We start from the raw sequence: 23617 nt of genomic DNA, 5'->3' as shown, positions 1-23617 counted from the left end.
TATGTATGTGTGGGGCAGTGTGTGTATGGATGGCAGTGTGTGTATGGGGGAGCACTGTATGTGTGTGGGGCACTGTATGTATGTGTGGGGCAGAGTGTGTATGGGGTGTAGCAGTGTGTGTGGGGCACTGTATGTACGTGTGGGGCAGAGTGTGTATGGGGGGTAGCAGTGTGTGTGGGGCACTGTATGTATGTGTGGGGCAATTTGTGCATGGGGTTGGCAGTGTGTGTGTGGGGCACTGTATGTGTCTGTGGGGCAATTTGTGTATGGGGTCGTGTGTATGGGAGGCAGCAGTGTGTGTGGGGAAATGTGTGCATGGGGGAGGAGGGAGGAGGGCTTTTAAATAATGTTTTTTTTTATTTGTATTTAATAAAATAAATATATTGATGTCCCCCCTCCCTTCTTACCTTTAATGGGAAGAGGGGGGACATTTCTGGTTCCCTGGTGGTCCGGTGGGGAATCCCTGGTGACCCAGTGGTGAGAGTGAACTCTAGCCTGTTGCTCCAGGGCTAGAGTTCACTCTCGCGAGATTTGGAGCATTGCCGTGGTAACCGCGGCAATGCTCCGTGCTCGCGAGAGTAGGACCTGGAGGAGCTGCAGGCTGAGCTCCTGGGTCCTCTCTCCCTCCCTCCCCTGCCGACTGCCAGGATAGTGCCTGCGGACCGGGGAGGGAGATCACTGATCTCTGATCTCCCTCCCCGGTCCGCAGGCACATTGTAGGGCCGGCATTTGGGCAATTGCCCCGTTGCCCCCCCTGGATCCACCACTGGGCCCGGGCTCCCCCCTCCTCTCCAACCCCGATACTGGAGGATAGCCCTGTAGCAATGGCAGATTTCTTCAAGCAACTACAAGAGACCATCACGGGCCAGATGAAATCGCTGGTGGGAGAGCTCAGGAGGGAACTAAAGGACTTGGGCCTATGCATGTCCAACATGGAAAGTGCAATGAGTAAGCACACCTCAGCGCATAACAGCATGGCGGACCAGATCCAGCAATTACACCATGATATAAAAGAACAGAACCTAAACATTGCTGACCTGAAGGATAGGTCCAGGAGAAACAATTTATGCATTAGAGGTATCCCTGAAACTGTCATGAATGATGCCTTGCACACTTACCTCTAGAACTTCTTCCTGGAACTCATACCTGAAGTACACCTAGATCAAGTTGTACTGGACAGAACGCATAGACTCAGGAAGCCTCAACACCTCCCAGCCTCAACTGCTCGGGATGTCATCACCAGAGTACACTTCTTTCATTTGAAAGAGTGGATCGTTAAGGCAGCTAGGAATGGCGACTTACCTCTACCGTACAGTGCCTGCCCAGGGGTAAAACTCCTAGTGCAGATGGGCTCTCCAATCTATACTATAAAAATATGCCTCAACACTAGCTCCTCACTTACTGGGGACCTTCCAACAGGCGATGGAGAGGGAAGTCCTGCTGCCAGAGATGCTACGTCGTAAAAACGTTGGCCCCATCTCCCTACTTAACACTGATGCAAAACTCTATGCCAAAATCCTAGCGGACAGACTAGCCCCATTTCTGCCCTCACTCTGCAATGGCTTTGTAAAAGGCAGACAGGCTTTGTAAAAGGCAGACAGACTGGCTTCGTAAAAGGCAGACAGGGACTAGATAATGCTTGCAAACTGTAAGTGGTACTTCAACAACTTAGGGGGGATAGGCAGGGCGGTCTACTACTTGCGCTGGATGCAGAGAAAGCGTTTGACCGCCTTGGCTGGCCCTTCCTGAGGGGGATTTTAGGGGCGTACAGTATCCCCCCCCAGGGTGATACAACAAATATTAGCACTGTATTCTGGCCCCACAACACGGGTGCTCCAGTGGGGGTTCTTCTCCTCCCCGTTTGAGATTTCCAACGGGACAAGACAGTGTACTGGCACTGGAACCCTTGATAGAACAAACAGCAGTGTTCAGGGAGTGACAGTTTGCCGTAAAGAGATCAAAGTAGGGGTTTTTGCAGACGATATCTTGCTGTACATAACACACCCACATACAACGCTGCCTGTATTCATGCAGATGATTGCAGACTATGGTAAAGTGTCTTACTACTCCCTTAATGCTTCCAAAACACAGACACTATGCATATCCTTACCTGCTACCTTGGTCCAACAACTCCAATGAACCTACACATTCGAATGGAGAACGGACACACTCAAGTACCTAAGGATCACATACACAAAGGCCCACACAGACCAATACTCTGCAAACTATGTGGCGGTATAAAATAGCTGCTGTAAACTACAAAAGAAATGGTCCCCACTGTTACTGTCCTGGATGGAACGGATTATAGCAATTAAAATGTCAATCCTCCCCATACTGCTCTACTTATTTCACAACCTCCCACTTAAACTTTCCCAGACCTTCAGACCTTCTTCAAGGCGTCCAAACTGACATAAACCTATTTGTGTGGAGGGGTGGCAGACCTAAGATGACCAAATCCTTGCTTAATGCACCAACACACAGTGGTGTCCTAGCGCTGCCCAATATGCACATGTACTACTGCGTAACTGTCCTAGCTACAGCCCTCCCGCACTTCCTCCATATCTCCCCCCAATGGGTGCACTTATGGCCCCACATGCCCTGACCAACCTGGTATGGATACCAAAAAAATCCAAGCCCCAAACACCCCTTACAATCCGGTTACTCTTGAAGCTCTGGGATAAGCACTCACACCGGCTATGTGGCCACTCTGGCTTGTCACTAGCTGCACCACTCATGTCTCTCACGTATTGTATACCCACATTAAATGCCACCCCGTGGCACACTAGGGGAGCCACCCACCTGGGGCACTTATATGGCTATGGTACCCCTGAGCTATGAGGTATTGGAGAAGCGACACTCCTTGCCTAGGGCATCCCGGTACTCGTATGTCCAATTGCAATTGTTTTTGGCCAGACACTATCACAAAAATTATGTATCTGACATACCATCCTCAACGCCCACTGCATGGGAGAAATATGTATTACTGGGTCTATTCCTACAACATGTAAACTGATCCCCATGAGTTACCGGTTAATATCACGTCATATACCATTTGCTGCTTCAAAACTAGCAGAGCAATGGGAATCTGATTTAGACTGCTCCCTCCCAGACAAAAAAATGGAACTGCATCTTTCAATTGCCTAGGCAGCTGATCAAATGCTCTTCCCATATAGAACAACATTATAAAACAATATACAGGTGGTACATGGTACCGAGTAGACTGCACAAACTGTACCCCAAAACCTCCGCCACATGCTGGAGATGCAACGATGCGGAGGGCACTGCCTGACATATATGGTGGTCCTGCCTACGCATTCAAACCTTCTGGGCAGGTGTCCATAACGATGCACAGACAGCAACTGGATGCTCCATCCCACGAGCACCATTACTGCTGTTACTAACTGACCTACCGGTAGGACCACCTAGGGCCACACAAAAAATGCTACTACACGTTGTGCTGACAGCACAGAGCGTAATTACTCAAAACTGGAAGAAAACATCACCCCTGCTTCTCAGGCGCCTATTTATTGACCTGAACACACAGAGATCACTTTATCAGGGATTGAAAACACAATTCCCTCCCAATCAAACCTCCCTTAAAACATGGGGTAGGTGGGACTCGTGGAGATCGCGTACCAAATAAACTGTCATGACAGTTAAATGTCAAAGTGGAATGACAGATATGAAAGGTACAGACATACCTTATATAGGTCTGTGCCACGTATACGATAAACCTGTATATAGTGCGGGACGAACTGTGAAACCTGATGATGAGACAATGTCCTTATGTGCACAACATGTATAGTATATCTGTATCTATTGCCTATTCTGTATGAGCCTAAATTTTGTACTGATTGAAGCAATTCCCCCCGCACCCTTTTTTCCTTCTCCCTTCTGTACCGCTCACATTATGCAAACCAATAAAAATTGTCAAATAGAAAAAAAAAAATTGTTTAATTATTCACATGCATCCATATTTTTGATCTATGTGAAAGAAATTGAAATTGCAGTCGATGACTTATAATAACATTAAAATTCTATATGTTTGAAAATGCTTCCAAACCTTTATGTAACCTTTATGTAAAAGCAGGCTGGCTTCCAAATATTTTGCACTCTATATTAAAATGTGTTTAATATAAGCAAGATCACATCTGAAACTTCTAACGGGACAGATTACTCCTTATGTAACCCGAAATGAATTGACTCACACATCATTCAGTGCATTGTCCTTTTAAATCTACACCGAAATTAAATATCATTGATACTGAACAGCATATCAAAACTGGTAAGCAGCTATATTGGTACATTTTAGATGTGATCCCATCCATCAAATAGATAGAAAGAAATAGTGAGTATATCAATATCAATTAAATTTTAAATTAAAGTTTAGATATAAGCTCCACAGGATAAAGGAAAACCTTTTTTTTTTCATACATTTGTAACACTGCGATCGTTACTCAACACTTAAGTGTAAATAAAATGATTTTGGAAATATTCCAGCTTTGAGTTCAGCAGCACCACTGAAGCTAAGTAAGATGTCTTTAGGGATTTTATGTTGAGTGTTTTGCCTACAGATTTTTTTGCCTAAAAGTGAAAATTTGAAAAACAGTTCATGAGTAAAATTGAACTCCTCTACGAGTGTAAAAAATATCTTTTTATATAAATAAAATAAATAAAGGCATTTTGGAAAAGATGTAATATTTTGTCTATTGTATTACATGAGTAATGTGAAAATTGTTTACAAAGCTTTAATGAATATACATTTTTAAAAAGTCGTAATATTTAATTTATAACATTTTTGTTTTTGTTGTAATAATTGTACCGTTTAAAAAAAAAAATGTTTACACATAATTAGCCACATAAGTGTATAGTAGAATTGCCTTAAGCTAGCAAGGACATATATATTTCTCAAATGTTAGTCTCTGACTGGATCTTTAATAGCCTGAAATAATAGTGCCTTTAGCCAGCTAAGAGATGTAAGTATTCTAAATGTCAATCTCCAACAGAGACCTGAAAGATGACATTTTTTAGATTATTAAGAGTATTCCATCTCATTAAGTGATATCTGCCTTTAAAGAGTGTGCATTGCAAACGTTCTGATTTTTTATTCTCTTTATCTCAATAGCATAAAATGCATTCTAATGGTAGAGAGGTCAGGCACATGTTCCATTTTTCATAATCTTTTATGTATAAAAATTCAGCATACTCTATAAGCCTTAATAATGATTCAATGTATGGATTTTCATTTATCATGGAAAAGGTTGGACAAAAAAGAAAGAAGTATGTCTGCACTATATATATCAAGATCAGGATAGATTTTAATATCATGAGCTTGGGCCTTTCTCAATAGGCTAGTGTACAACAGCATGCCTACCTCTCAGACACATTGGAACAGTTGTTTCAGCATTAAAACCCAAATACTTCTATTATCAAACACATGGTGTACTTGAAAACAAATTTACATCCATAGACTTAAAGTCCTTGAAAAAATTTTTAGCAAGGACCTCAAGCAGTGGTTTTTCAGTAGACTATGCATTGAACCACTGAAAGTTATTATGATGGTCTACTTTAAAACTATATGAAATATAAATAATATACATAATGTAATGAAAACTAAAATAAATAGTGACAGCTTACTTGAGTATAAGTGTTGTCAGTAGGATATGTTGCTGTCATCCAAAATTCTCCAAAACGTAGCTTTGACATTTTGCTTTTTTATATTTCAGTTCTGTTCTAGTCTTTTTAATATGCATGATTTGCAACAGTCATTACATTTTTCTGATTGTTTTTTTTTTGCTTGGCACCATTTAATATTTAGCAGTCAGATTTCTACTGTGCTACTTCATACTAGGTACACTAAGGCATGCACACAAGGTGCAGCACACCCTACTGCAGACGCAGCCTAACTCACTCGCTGGCAGGGAGATCAAAAGGCCCTTTCAGATTGATCCTGCTCCTTCTCATTGCAGTGAGACTGTAATAGAGAGTAGGGACATGACCTTAGGTTCTATCTCAGCCCCTCCTCACAGATCCAGGCAGAAGGTGGGGGGTGGGAGGGTACTATGAAAAGAAGGATTGTAGGTGGGGGGGGAATATAAAGTGAAGGACAGAAGGTGTTGGAGAATGTAGAGAGAAGGACAGAAGGTGGAGAATATAAAGGAAGCTTAAGGTCAGGATTTGATTTGAGGACTGAATTTGGGATAAATATGGACAGAAGAGTAAAAGAGTTGTTTTTTAAGAGGCACAATACTTGGGAAAGGGGGGAAAGAAGAGCAATACGATGGGCAAATTGAAATGAGTTAACCTATAGGGAGAAATTGGAGATAGGTAAATGATGTGCTGTGAAGGTTTTATTGTTGTGGACCTTAGTTACAGCATCACATACAGTGACTATTACATTAGTCACAATGTCACAAGTTTATTCCATGAACTCCAAACTGTAGAAAAATTTAATTTGAATTGCAAAATTAAGAATAAAATATACGGTACAATTTGTGACTACATATATAAACTTTGCAAAATAATAAACTAAATTAATTAATTAAAAATAATAATACATTAAAACAAATATATATACACACAACTATATATAGCTGTCTCTCCCTCTCTCTCTCTCTCTCTCTCTCTTTATACATACATACATACATACATACATACATACATATACACAGTGTAAATCTGTGAATATGATTTAGAAACAATAGTGAGTTAAGACAATGAGATATTGCATTCACATGTATGAGGGCCTTTAAGTCCTTTTAATCTCTCTTATGTTGGCACACTACCCCTCCTCACAATATTATCTCTATGTGAGAAAATTATGCAGAAATATAATGCACAGAAAATAGTGTAGTATCCTCTGAATGAATGAAATAATAGCAAAGATTTAAAATCTGCTCACCTGATTCTCTTCTAATGGAATCTGGAAATTCCACAGTATCTTAACAATGTCATGTAATTTCAACTACCTTTTGTGGTATCTCCCACCTCGACTGAGGCAGGTCCAGTCCATATTCTGTGTTGATGTTTTTGTAGTCTGCACCTTTTGCACTGTGTGATGTGGGAGACCCCCACTTTATTGATCTGTTTCTGTGCTGCTAAGATTAGTGCATCAGTGCTGTCTTTCAGTCCTGCTTTTTCCAACCATTGGTAGAATTTTGCAATGTGAGCCACCTGCCAGTGGATCATTCTTGTTTTCTGCATCCATTATTTGTTGTTGTCTCAGGCTTTTCATCTTTCATCAGGCCCCAATATATTTCCTTCCAGCTGGTGTGCAATCTATGGGTGCTGGGCTTTGGGTGGAATTCTCCATTCATAGTTTCTTGGTCTTGACATTCATGGCTCTCAAAAAATATTCTTCCAAGTGCATACCTTATGATTGGTTGAGCACATGTGTTGATGGTGTGGTTCTTGACCTTGGGCTAAGACTTAAGGGCTTGTCTGACTCTCAGGAGATACTTGTATGTTATCCTTGCATTTTCCTCATGGTTGCCACCTGTTTGAAGTATTTCCAGGTACTTGTCTAGCTGTTATCTAGATATCCTATTTGGCACTTCATCTCCTTCAGTCCCGATCATCTCTTTTTGCTACTATCTGCCCATACTTATATAGTCCGAATTACATTCCAATGTCCTTGCTGTATGTCTTAGTTAGCTGGATCAACAGCTTGATGTCATCCATGTAGGGTAGGTGGATTATGGTGGCTTTACTCTTGAACATCTATCAGTATCAACTCTTTATGGTGATACAGCTGAGGAGTTTGATGCCTATGCAGAATAACTTCGAGGATATAGCATCACCTTATGATGTTCACTTGAGTAATATCCCTGGAAATGACTTCTTCCACTTGCCCATTGAGTTCTTAGAAACTAGTTGACCTTGTGTAGAGTCAAGCATGGCTCTACACAAGGTCAATCAGAACATTTGCAATGTATCCATTCCAGTATCCATGTGTGTCACCAGTGCTGAGATAAGAACATTAGCTAATGCTCTCAGTCTGTCACCAGATGCCTGGCAAAACTTTGCTCATACTGTGGAAGCAGAGGGGAGAAATTCAGGGGGCAGTTATGTCAGGTTTTAGAGCCTCAACTTTGGTTAAACCACTACAAAGCAGTAAGATTGCATTCAAGCATTCTTGCTCCCATGACAACCTAAATTTGAAAAATGCTTGATAATTTGTAATTTTATTCCTGTCTGATTCTAGAGTTAAATCATTCAATTTTAGGGCAATACTTGCTCATTTCTATTCTAATTTAATTTAGAGGCAGTTTTCTAATTTACAGAGAATTTTAGATCTAGTGAATCATCTCTATAATTTATAGACTGCATTATATTATATATATTTGTAGTCGGGGCAATATAGCCGAACAGAGAAATCTTAGCATATTATAAACATAAACCATAAGTTAGCACCAGTCGGTTGTGGTGTGCCGGAACCGACAAAACAGTAGACATGTAATAAAAGTGGGCCCACCTTAGATGGTGTTGTGAATAGAGGGAGTAGTGGGAGGGTTGACTCGCCAGACCAGCTACGGTAAGGTGGGAGTGGATTGGTAGCCCTTTTAAAGGGGAACCAAGCCCCTCCCACAACTACAGGCCAAGCCTTCAAATTTGTAGTCGGGGCAATATAGCTGAACAGAGAAATCTTAGCATATTATAAACATAAACTATAAGTTAGCACCAGTCGGTTGTGGTGTGCCGGGACCGACAAAGCAGTAGGCCTGTAATAAAAGTGGGCAAAAAGAAATTACCAGGAAATGTAAATCGTTAACAACTTCATTTATTGAGATAAGTCACAAAACGCTTGTCTTAATTCTTTAACGGGATTAGGTATGTAAAGCGTGTAGGCGGAGGATTTCCAGCGTCCCATAGCCTTAATGATATGAGCGGGTATGTGATTAGCGGAAGCTGAAGATGCTGCCCCTATACGGAAAGAGTGACCTGAAAATTGACTTGGGTTTAGGCCGAGCCTGGTTAACAGTAATCGTATGTATAACATGAATTTAGCTGTGGTCAGAGTGTGTGCTTGTAGTTCAAACAAAGGCTGTTGTGGTTGTTTTTAGACTGAAAGGGAATACATATCCAAAACTTTAACTGGACACCATTTGTTGTGAGTAGGGTATAGCGGAATTTGAATAGTATGTCCTTCTGTGCTGGTTTTAGATTGTCTTAAGGAGAGAATGTAATGGTATGTCTTTGTAAATCATTAGTTCTTAGGTAGTCGTGGGCGGTGATGGTCATTGTTGTAAATTCACTGGGACGTAGGAACCCGTAAAGAGCGAGATATAGGGCTGTTTTTATTATATTATTGGTCATAGGTTCAAAAGGAGATGAATCTAATAAGTTGGATAGAGAGTGGAATATGTTGTTGTCTATGGGTAGTCGTTGTGTGGGGACATGTGTATCTAATTTTTTAATGCCTTTAAGTAATGTTTTGATTTGATATGATGTCAAGAAACCTGTAGTGTTAGGTTGTTGGATAAGCATATGGTGCTGAATTCCGGTAATGTACAATTTAATGGTATTAAAGGATAGTTTGAGGTTAATGTGGCAAAAGAGGTAAAACCTAATATCGTTTCTAGCGCAAACATGTCGTGGATGTGGAACTCGGTGATGAATTTTGTGAATACGTGAAAAGCCCTATCATAAGTGTTCCTGGTGTTTACTGAGACTGCCAAATGAGAAATGTGACATGCGTGATTTAACAAAGTCTTTAATCCATGATCATGTCTTGGAATAGAGGTGCAGGTGTCGCTCGTCTGGAAGCGTTGGGTAGTGTTGAGAAGAAAGCCTGGAAATGAAACCGAGACAAGTGATCAGCCGAGGTGTTTGTGTGCCCAGGGATGTGTATACATGTTAAGAAGAATTGACTAGTGGCCGCTACCCATGTGAGTCGTCTTAGTAGTCTCATGATGACCATTGATGCCGATCGGCCTTTATTGACAATATGGCATGTGGCCATATTATCTGAGAAGCACCTGACCGTGTGGCCCGACCAATATGGTCCCCAAGCAATGGCTGCCGCCACGATGGGGTACAACTCGAATAAGGCCGAGGTATCAGAGAATTTGGGTAGTGTCTTGATTTCAGTCGGCCAAGGGCCCCAAAGCCATTGATCACCCCAGATGGCCTCAATGCCTGTGTTAGCTGCGGCATCTGTCCAAAGTGTAGGTGAAGTGTCGGAAGGGGGTGGTATAAACATAGTCTGCCCGTTCCAAGAGGTGAGAAAATGCCCCCACATGCGTAAGTCTGAGGTTGCGTGTACATCTAATGCGAAACGTGAGGTGTCTGAGGTGAATAGTGGAAACAAAGTTAGCAGGTGGGATATAAAGGATCTACCTTGGGGTATGATCCTCATGGCAAAATGAGCAAACCTAGCAGTGATGGAAGTTCCTTGCGATTGCCATAACCTTGTAGCAGGTAATGTTCAATACTTGTCAGGGTACGCTCAATCTTGTCTAGTTGGATCCCCAAAAATTGCATGTTGGTATCTGGACCCAAAGTTTTGTGAGGTGAGAAAGGAATAGTGAGGGATTTAAACAAAGCCAACATGTGTTTCAAACTACTGGTTGGGAGTGTGTTATTCTCAATCGTGAGGAAATCATCCAGATAGTGAATAACTGAAGGACATTTACACACATTAAGTAACAACCAACATAAAGCTTCTGCAAACATGTCAAAAATACATGGGCTACTCTTGGAACCAAAAGTTAGACGGGTGAAGAAATAATACATCCCCTGCCATTTAATGCCATGTAGATGCCATAGGGAAGGATGCATGTGTAGTAATTTAAAAGCGTTTACCATGTCGGTTTTACTTAGCCATGCCCCTTTGCCAGCTTGAAGAATGGCCCCTATGGCATTATCGATAGTGGCGTAGTGAAGTGAAAATTCTTCTGAGGGTATTAGAGAGTTAAGGCTGGGGACAGTGGAGGAATGTGGTGCTGATAAATCAATTATCAGTCTGGGTTTGAGTGAGGTCTTCCCTGTGACCACCCCTATGGGATTGGTTCTCCAGGATGTGAAGGGTGGGGAAAAGAAAGGCCCTAACAGAAACCCTTGTTTCACCTCGGTGGATATAAGAGTGGTTACCAACTGTGGATCGTCTAATGTGGATTTTAGATTGCTGCATTCTAGTGTGCCGGAGGGTAGATGGACCAACCCTGTGTGAAACCCTTCAGTCAGGCCCGTAATGATGAAGTCAATGAAGTGACGTGATGGATGTAGTTGTAATAGCGAGGTTAATAATGTGATGTTCACACACGTGTGATACGGTTTGGGGAATGCTTTATTCGGGCACATAGTCTTGGCATGGGCCCTGAAACAGTAGGAACATACATGCATCAGTCTACAAGAACTGAAACCACAATTCCATTAACGTTATTACAAACCTGAGATTTACCAAGAAATACAATATCCCTACCCAGTTTGTCTTTTAACCCTCTAGTAGATTTAGGAAAGTTAGAGGTAGATAGATTTTGTTCTATTTCTGCCGTGTTTGGGCAGAAATTAGTATGATGTGCTGTTGATGCACAAACTGCACAAGCTGGAGGCCTGGGGCCTGCAAAATGCCTGCAGAATAACTCAGTGTCCAATTAATACTCAAATTGAACTGAGCAAGAGCTGCAGCCACCTTTGCAGAAAAGGAACGGTGGTAATCATAAAAAGCAGTACCACCGTATTTGTGCCCCAGGTCCACCATCTTGTGCATGTATGCATCTAGCTCTGCTCTTTTCCCTGGGTATACCGAGCAGTAAACATCCCTATAGATCCCAAAACCTAGCACAAATTCAGGGATGTTTAATTTTTGTTCAGCCTCGGGTCTCTTGCTCTTAGCACAACTGATATATCCCCATATGCAAATGTCCTATTCTCTAGAACATCCTGGGAGGCTATGAGCAATTAAACTAGGTTTACATCCTTGCCTTCCAGAATGTCCTTTTTGAGATGAGCTGGGACCATGTGCGAATGGTTAATGGCTTCAATAATTGCAATGGATTCCAATGAATTACCGGGCATAATGTCAGCAAGAGGTTGACTGGCGACAATTGGAATTGTAGTGGACTGTTTAGCACCACTTGCTTCCAATTTATCCAGTCTATCACTAATTGTGCTGATGGATGACATAAGAGAGGTCATCATGGTGTGAAATGCTGGCAATTGTGTGCCACTTGGGCCTTCCCCTGCATCAGAGTTGTCAGTAGCAGTGTTTAAGAGTCTGAACAGCTCTGCCTTCCTAGCAGTAGCAGGGAAAGGGATGCAGCGTCTTCTAAGTTCTGCAGTGAGACGTGGGATGGTCCATGATCTGAGTAAAGAAGGACTATTAACTTCTGTTCCAGGAACAGGGGTATCAGGCCTAGCGGGTGTGCAGGGTAGCGAGAGTTCATCAGGGATATCAGGAGTATTAGACATAACTGAAAAATATAAGGTATCTTTAATCAATCACTCTGAAATGAATGGATGGGTACTGGTAAGGCTAGCTAAATACCAAGCGGCAAAACAATTATACTTTGTGATAGTGACCGATGAGTCCCTACTAATTGCCAAGCGGCTTGAGAGGCTCTACCTACTCTGCGTGGGCCCGAGGGGAGAGTATGAGGCCACCGAACGTTGTGGCGGGGTGTTGGCCTCTCGGTGATAGTTTAAAGCATAAGATAGAATGGGAGTGATAGGTGAGGCCCTCTTTATGCAACTTTGCGAGGCGGCTAGCTATGATTTGGCCCGAGGGACGTATTCCTCCGAGTATGAGGATGGGGTTGTTGGCCTCGCGGGACCACTAGCCTATGGATTAAGACACGAAAATTCAATACCTAATTGGGTTACTTTAACACTAGGACCAGTACCCCTCAGAACATGGAAAGTAATGGGTTTTGGCGTAGTACCTGATATGTCAGGCCGAGTTGTCACAGTAAAGGTAAACCAGCGACTGAAAATGTATCAGGATTTTTACCTATGAACATGAGATTGATATATAAACATCTGACTGTAATGTAGTAGTTTTGGCCAGATCGTGGGCCCTAAAATAAGCAACCTACCCGACACTCTGCAGAGGGTAGGTTAAATAAAAAAGAAGATGATGGCTTCGTGCTTGTAAAAAAAAAAAAAGCTGCCGTTCGCGTATAATAACCTAAAAGAGTAAATTTATACATTTACCTATTTTTGATGTGTATAGTTGGACTTTAAAATTGAAACTAATAAATTCCAACCAACCTATAAGGTAAATACAATAAACACAGATGTCTGAAATCACAATTCTTAGTGCGGACCCCTGGAATGAACCTGTGGAAAATGTCAGGAAAATCAGGACACATCACCCGTGTTTAAACATTATATTAGTGTAATTTATAAGTGACTGTAATAAAGTTTGTAACCAGTAGGGGCAAAATCCCTTGGAGTACCGTTTTTAAATTCGTGCTTCTTCGTGAGTTGTATGTAATCCCTGAAAGAAACTAGATAAAGTATCCGAATGTATACATCCTAAGTGTAATTTGTAAACCGAAATGTCAATACCATATCTATGTAACCAAAAGTTATCGTTCGTTAGTTTAAGACATGTGAATCATGCGAGTAAAGTACAAGATTTTAAGCCGAACGGTATATTGTGCAAAAACAAAAAGAACCGAGCGTTGGTTTAAACGAACGGGGCTCCGCTGTGTAAAGCTAGGAAGTTTTGCGGCGGTTGCTTTACGGCGGGCCTGACTTACGGTTTTCCCCGCTGTATCGTAGCAAAAACAGGCTGTGCAGATGCCGGTGATGGGGAGGAGACCCGGGGAAGCGCCGGACCAGGAGACCTCGAGGAAACAGGTAAGGAAAATCCAAGATGGTGGTCTGAACCGGAAGTAAAACGTTTCAGACTCGCCAGACCAGCTACGGTAAGGTGGGAGTGGATTGGCAGCCCTTTTAAAGGGGAACAAAGCCCCTCCCACAACTACAGGCCAAGCCTTCAAATATATATATATATATATATATATATATATATATATATGTATGTATATTTATATATTTGTGGTCAGAAACATAATAGTAATATGCGTGATTCATGTTAATGCAAAGTTGGTTGGGGTGTGCCGTAACCAACGTACGGGTAGGCCTGTAATAAAAGAGGGCAAAAGTACCAAAGGGAAAACACACTTTATTGCAGCAATTTACATAACCAAACTTTTAAATGCTTTCCTCATTTCCCGCTCTGGATGAAGAATATATCTACAATAGACCGAAGATTTCCATCTCCCCAATTTTTTTATATTTGCTGGGGTATTAGTGCTGGAAGCGGTGGAGGCTGCTCCTATCCTAAATAAATGTCCGGAGAATGAGGCCGGGTCAAAACCTAATCTACGTAATAGTGTTTTAATGTAGAATAGGAAATAGGAAAAGTGGTTAGTGTGTGGTGTTGTATTCCGGTGAGATACAGTTTGATTGTGTTGTGAGCTAATTTAAGGGGAAGGTGACAAAAAGAAGCAAAAGCCACCATAGATTCAATGGTGAACTTCGGTTGTATGTGAAATTCCAATGTGAATCTATATGAAATTGTAAGGGCCCCTTCCATAAGCTATCTTTGTGTTATTGGACAGTGCTGCACATGCTAAGGATCGTGCGTGATACGGAAGGTTGTTTAGCCCATCACCAGTTCTTGGAATAGTGGAATACTGGAAGAGAGTCTGTGTGGTGTGGGGTGCATCTGGAAAAATACCTGAAAATGAGAGCATGATAATGATCAGCCAGTTTGTTATCTACACCAGGAATATGTTCACAGCAGAGGTAAAATTTAAATGAGGCAGCCAACCAAGTCAATCTTCGGATAAATTGTGTATTTTAACAATAAAGGTTTTTTGGTTACCATTTTAAAGGACCAATTTTCATTTTCTTGGATTTTATATGCACTGTTTATTTTTATTCTTCCTGGCATTTTTTATTGTATCCTGACTCAAGAAATCCTAGGTGGGGATCATTCCACCAACGCTGTATTGATAGAGCAGTACCTTCTGCTCTATACTTGTGAGTATATTTTATTTATATTTTATTACTCATCTTGTATATATTGAGAGCACTATTGCTGTTTTTATATACCTTGGAGCACTGAACAAACACACCTTTCCAGTATATCCTTTAGTGGGGATTATACCGCTATACGCCCAAATGTGAGTGTATTACTTTCCTTTTATCTATTTTACCATTGGGTTCTAACCATATTACACTATCGGCTGTCGTTTTTTCCTTTTGTCTTCGCATATACAGATATTTTATCAACCCAGACAGATCAACTCCCGAGGACTGTACCCCCACCCTATCCAGATATATCAGTGAAACTTTTATATGACTTTTTATTAACTTCAATATTCAATATATTTTATTATCCGGACGGACCTTCATCTATTTTCATTCTGTTGTTTTAAGTGAGACTTTTTTATAGGCCTACCTGTTGTTGTATATTCATTTAGACCATTTGAAAGATTAGACTACCCCGGGGATAGATGAGGCCCTGCTAGTTGCCAAGCAGCAGATAGAGGCTCTATCTGTGATTTGGCCCGAGGGAACGTGGTCACCGAAAATGTTGTGGCAGGATGTTGGCCTCTCAGTGATTTCTAAAAGAATCAAACGTTTGGACGTGATAGGTGAATCTGACCAATACCCTAAAGAAGGGTATGTGAGGTAATAACTATGTCGTAGGACCGTGTGGACATGCCTTCGTGGTGAGGCTAGGATTTCCTAGTATATAATAAGATACACAGGTCAAGGCTAACATCTGAAACCCTAAAGCCAGTTCTCTATCCCTGAATGGGGGCTTGGTTCTTGTAATGATTAATGCAAGTGGGTAAATCACGTACCTTGTTCTTAATTAGTATGTTGCTGAAATGGTTGATCGAACAATATATATATATATACCTACAAAAATAAATACCAGAATTACTGAAGGTAGTAACTCAAGTAATAGATAGTGTAGCTACTAACTATAAATTGCCTACCGAAAGGTGGTTTATACGATATTCTTTTAAACTCCGGACTCAGGACTCCTTGTCTTAGAGATCTATGGGAAAGGAAATTGAAACTATAAGTATTTAATATGACAATAACTAGCAGGTATGTAACCAAATGATCCCCGAGATTATAAAATACCTGAAGAATAGATATTCTTACCCGAGCGTACTAACTGGGGGGGGGGGGGGGGGGGAGGGAGGGAAAAAACAAACAACACAAAATATGTTTAATTCATATATTGCCAAAGCGTATAACTACTCGTGAGTTAACTAGTGTGAAAGTTTAATTATGTATTGAAATGAACTGTTAATGGTCTGTTAAATGGGTAAGATTCTAGAATAGGAACCTGAGATTTGAAAAAGAGAACTTAAAAACGTATGTGACTTATATGTGACCGAATGTGCTACTTGCAGATATGTGAAATAATGTAGATGTATCGTGAACCATACAAGGGTCAATTTAAAAGAGGCAAGCCCCACATCAACCCCAACATTTGATGGACGGATAATAGCATAGGTGTTAGGAGAAACGTGCCTAACAACTGGTTTTTTATAACGGCTTATCTGTGCCACTGGAATGTCAAATTCAATTCATGGCATATCGTGATAGTAAATACCTTTAAGTTAGCTGGTATGGTAATGGTGGGAACACTTGTGAAAAAGCTGAAATAGCCACAGTAGGCCAGTCTTATGTCACCTGTAAGAAAGTGTTACAGAGAAAGTTTTGAGCTTATGACATGGACAATATGCTTAACTTAGTGATGAGTGTATTTGCTGTATAACTTTATCTGTGCAGGAATGGTTGTCTCTAAATGACTTATAACAAACTAACTGAATTATCATGGAATGGAATGACCTGCATGAAGCCTATGTGAAAAGGAAATTTAAACGAAATGGATAATAATGTTTATCTGAATTAATGCTTGTAAAACTAGACAGATACTGTTCAAACAAATTGAAATTGGTCATGGATTGTAACATCAATGCCACAGCTAAAAACTCCAGAAATAGAGAAAGAAACAAATAGGTTTAAACGAAAGGTAAGTACTTCTATGACAAACTCACGAAAATTTAACTGTCACAAATTAATTTTAACGAAAGGTAAGTATACATAATACATCTAAAACTCCCAAAACTGACGAAACAACACGAAATGGAATTTAAACAAAACGTCAGTATAAAACATGGCTAATAACTCCCGAATGGATGGATATTTATACGAAAAGGCCAGTATATATAACATGCTATGAAACTACCAAACAGAAAGGCACGAATGGAAATTTGTAACGAAAGGTAAGTATAAAGGGAGCCAACTCCGTTTTTAGGCCCGAGCGTGAAAAAGGCACAAACGGCCTTTCCCACGAAGAGGAGAAGCGTAGAGGAACCGGAGCCCGGGAAGGCCTTGAATTTCTCTGGTTTCTTCAGCTGGGAAGCGTGAAGAGTAGTCTATGGGGTCAGAAAGATATCTTTCATGAACTGCTTGCTCCTGTTGAATGTTCCTGTGGATTCCGTGGATCCTTATGTATCTTGGGTAACGTGTATAAGATCGGAATTTTGGGATGTGTGTTAAGTAGAAATTCTGCCATGCTATGGTCAATCCACTTCGCTGCCAAACCTAATTTAATCCAATCCTGTATTTTATTGCTGATCTTGTTTGTAGGATCGAATGTCAATTTTTTATATGTCTTAGAATCAGACAATTGTATCAAAATTTCTTTCCTATAATCAGCATAATCCTGTAAGACTAGTTTATCATCTTCACTTAAGTCTTTAAGGGCGGTTCTCTCAGCCCGTGTTAAGTTATCAGTTTTTTTTTGTTGTTGAGCAAGTATTTTATCCATATCTGTTTTCAAGATGGTAGAGAATGTTTTAATTTAATGATGTATATTTTTGGGTTCCCATGTGCTTTTTAGTTTCAATTTGGAAACCGACCTTGGTGTCACTGTATTTTGTAAAGCTTGCATGCTTAAAATTCTATTGATCTTGAAAATTTCAATGTCAATTTTGAATTGGTCTGGTTTGGAGGTGGGTACAAATGTAAGTCCTTTGGATAGAACTTTATTGTGAGCACTTGTTAAAGTTTTAGATGATAGTTTAAAAATAGGATTTATTTCCTCTTGGTTGGTGGTTTTGATCTTGTATTTATAAATCTTATTCCTTTGTCCTCTTCTGATAGGTCTCCGTCTTTTGAACCTCGCCTTAGGCGTGTAAATTTGCCAGGAGGATTGTTTGTATGTTGTTCCATCTCTAAAAAAGTCGAGGGTTGTGATTGATGTATATCTCTTGTAGAAGCTCCATGGCTAGACGTAGCCCTAGTATCTGTTTCGGACGTAGATTCTGCTGAGCTCGTTTCGATGGACAGGAATTGTGGTTTATGTACTCGTTGTCTGTTTCTTTGGAATGGTGGTCTCCGTCGTTCCCCACTGATCCAGTGGTACACTTGATGATGTGTGTAGTCAAAATTGACTTTTTCTACTTTTTAATTTTATTCTATAAATAAACTAGGGAGACCGATTGTATCCACTCGAGGAGGATTGTTGGAACCAGTAGCCAAGTTTGTAGATTTTTTCTGCAAACCTACAGTAGCTAGACTACATACATGTTTAAGAGACACCCAAGATTTTCTAAACAAAATAACAAATTGCAAGTTATTGGATACTCAATACATTTTATCCAAATACAAGGAGCAATTGATACAATATCATAGATATGTGGATGATCTCTTCATACTGTGGAAAGGCACGATAGTAGAACTGGAGACCATGATTGACAAATTAAATAATCTGGATTCACCCATCAAACTAAGCCTTACATACAACATATATAAGATCCAGTTTCTGGATGTTGAACTATACCGGAATGATCAGAACATACCGGTTATACAGAAAACCATCGGACCTGAATACACTTTTACATGCGAATAATTCTCATCCCAACGCCTTAAAAGATTCTTTGCCTATTTCACAATATCTTAGGGTGTTCAGAAACAACTCGGATGACAACACTTGTATGATCCAACTTCAAGATATGACCAGACCCTTCTTGGAACGGGGATACAAACACAATGTGTTACAGAATTGCCTTGAGAAGGCTGAAAAGATCTTTAAGGGAACAACAACTAAACAACAAAAAATTGATCCAAAGATCACGATCCCTTTACTATACCACTCAGAAAGCCAGAGGTTTTCACAAAGGATTAAAAAGAGATGGGACATTCTATCCTCAGACAAGACACTCAATATGAATTTTTCCCAAAAAACACGAATTGCATTTTCACGCAATAGAAATTTGAAGGATATTTTGGTAAAAACCGATACACCAAGCTGTTACAGCTCTCAGATACAGAATGTAAAGAAAGGTTGTTTCAAGTGCCCAGGCTGTGTCACTTGTGGGCACATGTTGACGGGATCCTCTTTTGCACATCCACATACAGGTAAACGAATCCAGATCAAACATCGTTTAACCTGCCTGAGTGATCATGTGGTGTATCTCATCTCATGCCCTTGCGGCAAATATTATGTAGGGAAGATGGATTTAACAGTAAGAGATCGCATCAGAGGCCATAGATTAGGAATCATGACAGCCTATCGTGATGGAAAGACCGACAAGCCTGTGGCGAAACATTTCCTTGAACATCAACATCACTTGCCAACCTTGAAATTCATTGTGATTGATCATATTCCACCACTGGTCAGAGGGGGCGACAGATCGAAGTTGCTATTACAGAGAGAGACTTTCTGGATTAAATTCCTCGATACAGTACAACCGAAAGGACTGAATGAATACAATTCCTTTAGTTGTTTCCTGAACACTCGTTAAAAAATGTTTTTGCAGGACTTATGGTCTCTATAATAATTAGGTCCTTCCCAATGTGTATACGTTTTTTGATGGCAGTTTCAAGATTGGTTGGTTTCTATTGGTTGTGGGTAGATCAAACCTATGTTGGGGCATTGATTTTACATAAATTAATGGTGATTGTCAGTGGTTGTGGTAGCAGGCTTTTAAGTTTTCGGCGTTCATTTTGTTTAGGACACTTTCTCACTTTACTTTGACACTTTATTTTGATTATGCATGCCTTTTCTTTGGTTACAGATGGTTTCACTTTATTTGTTCACTTAGTCTCTTTAGACCGTACATTTAACTTTAGACACAGTTCTTCAGCTTAGTTCACATTTCTCATTTCATTTTTCTTCTTTTTTTCTCACACACACATATCACATTGCCATTTCATTCCACTTTTACATGACACTTACATCTTATTTTTCATTTAATATACACATTAGTCATCACTTGCCATTTTACACTTTATTCCGTCAACTTTACATTCATCTTAGTCTGCTACCTTCGATACCTTATATTTACATATACTCAGTATTATCAACTAAAGCTTTATTCTTTGGTTTTCCTCCTTATATGCTTTTAATACTTTCCGATCTCTTTTTCGAATAGCTTTGCCGTTTCTAGGCAACACTTTGGGTTCACGCTCACGTGACTTTACGTTAGTATGCACGGCAGTACGCGATTTGCGGCGTCACTCACAGAGCATGTCGGACGGATGGGGTTCACTCGGTGATAGGGTAAGCGTAATACATGACATGTTATATATTTTGTTTTTGCACAAGGTACAGCATCTTGATAAAGACTGCAAGACGGTCGAAACGTTGATTTTCATGCTTTATATGTAATATAGAATTTATTTAAAAAAATCACTGAGTGCTCTCAATTTTTTGGTTTACATATTTGCGGAGAGGCACCTGGTCATTTCTGGATGTGTTCTAAATTTTGCTGGGGAAGAGTGCCAGAGATTTTTCAATTTGATAAGTATATATATATATATATATATATATATATATATATATATATATATATATATATATATATATATATATATATATATATATATAATAGTATACGAAGTGCTTAAGTAATATATATAAGCACTGCAGCCATATAACACAGAACCTGTCTGTCTCTCTGTCTGTCCGTCTGTGACAAACGGTCCTTACTCTGGAGGCGTCTGCAAGCTGGCCTCCTTCCCAAGGACTATGGGTCACATACAAAGACCATGTTCTGAGTTAAATCTCCCTAGCCTCCATTACCAGCTTTCCCTGGGTGCCCCTGGTTTGGTACTTTCCCTTCATTCGAATGGTACCGAACACTAGCTCTGATGTGGAATTATTAAAAAATCTTTATTGTATTTGTATTGAATTATTGTACTAACTCCATTTTAACTTTATACTGTGACTTCTCCTTCCATTTTGTCCTCCTAACCTGACTTCTTCAATCCTCCATTTTGTTCTCATGACTTAACTTGTTCATTTTAAAACTACCTTACGTGACTGAACTTCTCAACCCAATTAGTACAGTAGACAAAGACTGTGTTTCCTGCAAGGACAAGTACCAGGAGGTGCTGGCTACTCCTTAAGACTTGCCGGCTACTCCTTAGGACTTGTAAGATAGTATAGTTTGAAGGCCACGAGAACACAGTAGTAATGAAATGTTCTATTCATAAGAGACCTTGCACCTGGACATGAAGCCTGATATCATTGACCGTGTAAAATGACGCTCAGGACCCCCTTATCCCCACCCGTGTCCAGAATAATCCCACCTCCGGTGGGTGGACACGGGACTAACCTCTTAATTTTTTGAACCAATAGGTAAGACACTAACCCCGACACTTAACAAATTAATCCAATTGATGATGTTTATTTGCTGATATTCTAATAATCAATGATGACGCAAAATGCCTCTTAAAAGGGCCTGCGCGCCCGCTTTTACTGCACTTGCCAATAAACTTTCTCAAAGTTATTTTAACCTGAACCTTGTGTGTCAGACTTAATTACTTCAGCGTATATACGCAATTTAATTTTATTGATTTGGACAGGAACAGATAGACATTTGAACATTTTGGTTTACTTTCAAAAAGTACCATAACAGCTCCCTAGCGGCCGTTTGCTTGAGGAAACCCACAAATTGTCCTCAGCGGTACTTAGCCATGATAGTTATGGAACTAAATTAGGCATGAGGACTTTGTGGGATCTCAGTCACCTCAGTGGGACTTAGCAGCGAATGTTATGAAACTGTTTTCGACTTCATCAGGTCTAGGCTTATGCTTGGGGGAACTTGGGCTATAATCACTACTGCGCTTGAGACTCGGGAGATTTATAATGGATATACTCAGCCGGAGTATAGGGGATGCGTTACATTGGTGGCAAACAGCGGGATTTTTCTCCCAAATGGAAAGTCGGCCTCACTATCCAGCACCAAGCAGCGTCACAGGGAGTGGAGACAGTCAATCTAACTCCCCAGCGCCAGTTTATAATGCAGGGAGAGGGGACAACTGGTCTCTCTCCCCAGCGGCAGCCAGAGTTACAGGGAGAGGAGATTTTTGGTTCCTCTCCCCAGCAACAGTAAGCATTACTGGGGGTGGAGATGGTCGGTCTCACTACCCAGCAACAGACAGCATTACCAGTTGTGGAGACAACCTGTCTCATTACCCAGCGGAAGTACATACAACAGAGAGCAGATAGTTTCTTCATCCCCCCTAGCAACAACGTGGTGTCTCAGGAGTGGATTTTAGCAGTTTCCCTCCCCAGAAAGACCCTGGATGCATAAACGGGTGCTTGTGGCAGGAGGCCCTGTGGATCACTGAGCCTTTTGCTTGGAAAAGGCCACCAGACAAACACAGACCCAGACCGAATGGAGGTCTGGGGTCTGGTTAGTCTCACCAGGAGGGGGAAGATATCTGACAAATGCTCCTTACCCTGGATGTTTGTCACAAACTCCTGGAGGAGTCTTCTTGATAGCCTCCTGCCCAAGGACTATGGGCCACATACAAAGACCCTGTTCAGGAGTTAAATCTCCCCAGCCTCGATTACCAGCTTTCCCTGGGTACCCCTGGTTCGGCACTTTCCCTTAATTCCAATGGGACCGAACACTAGCTCCCTGGCGGCCGTTTGCATGAAGAAACCCACAAATTGTCCTCAGCGGTACTTAGCCACGATCGTAATGGAACTAAATTTGGCATGAGGACTTTGTGGGTTCCCAGTCACCTCAGTGGGACTTAGCAGCGAATGTTATGGAACTGTTTTCGACATGAGGTGACCGTGCAGCTCATGGACAACTTGATCTGGGGTTTTGAACGACTTTGAAATCTGCCAGGAGAGCGCTTTTTAGAGGGAAGGTGCCTGAGACAAAGGGGAACAAACGCTACCTAAGAGTCAGGTAGAGCACCCTGTATTGTGGCCACAGGAGCTCCTGAAAGTTGATCTGCAAAAGCACCAAACGCCCTGGAACTGTTTTGAGCATAGGAGCATGTGTGCGGCCGGTGAGAACTTTGACACAGTTATGTTTCCCCTACACTGCATGGATCTGAGCACTAGTTGGACAACTTCGGCGCTCAGATCCAAGCTAGCCGGGGATATAACATCTGTGGAGGTTCATATATGATTATTATGTATTTTTATGTGTTTTCTTATTGTATGTAATTTATGCTGAGTCATGCTGACACTGTAAATTGTAGCCATTTTGTGGGAGTGTTCTGGGTGTGTTCTCCAGCCTCTTGATTTTGTATATAAGTGGGCCAGTTGGCCAGATTAAACAGATTCGTTTTACCCCTTCATCAAGTCTAGGCTAGGCTTGGG

This window comes from Pelobates fuscus, chromosome 6 (genome assembly GCF_036172605.1).
Source record: "Pelobates fuscus isolate aPelFus1 chromosome 6, aPelFus1.pri, whole genome shotgun sequence".
Classification (NCBI taxonomy): domain Eukaryota; kingdom Metazoa; phylum Chordata; class Amphibia; order Anura; family Pelobatidae; genus Pelobates; species Pelobates fuscus.
The sequence above is the reverse complement of the archived record's forward strand: the minus strand, read 5'-3'. Positions refer to the sequence as shown.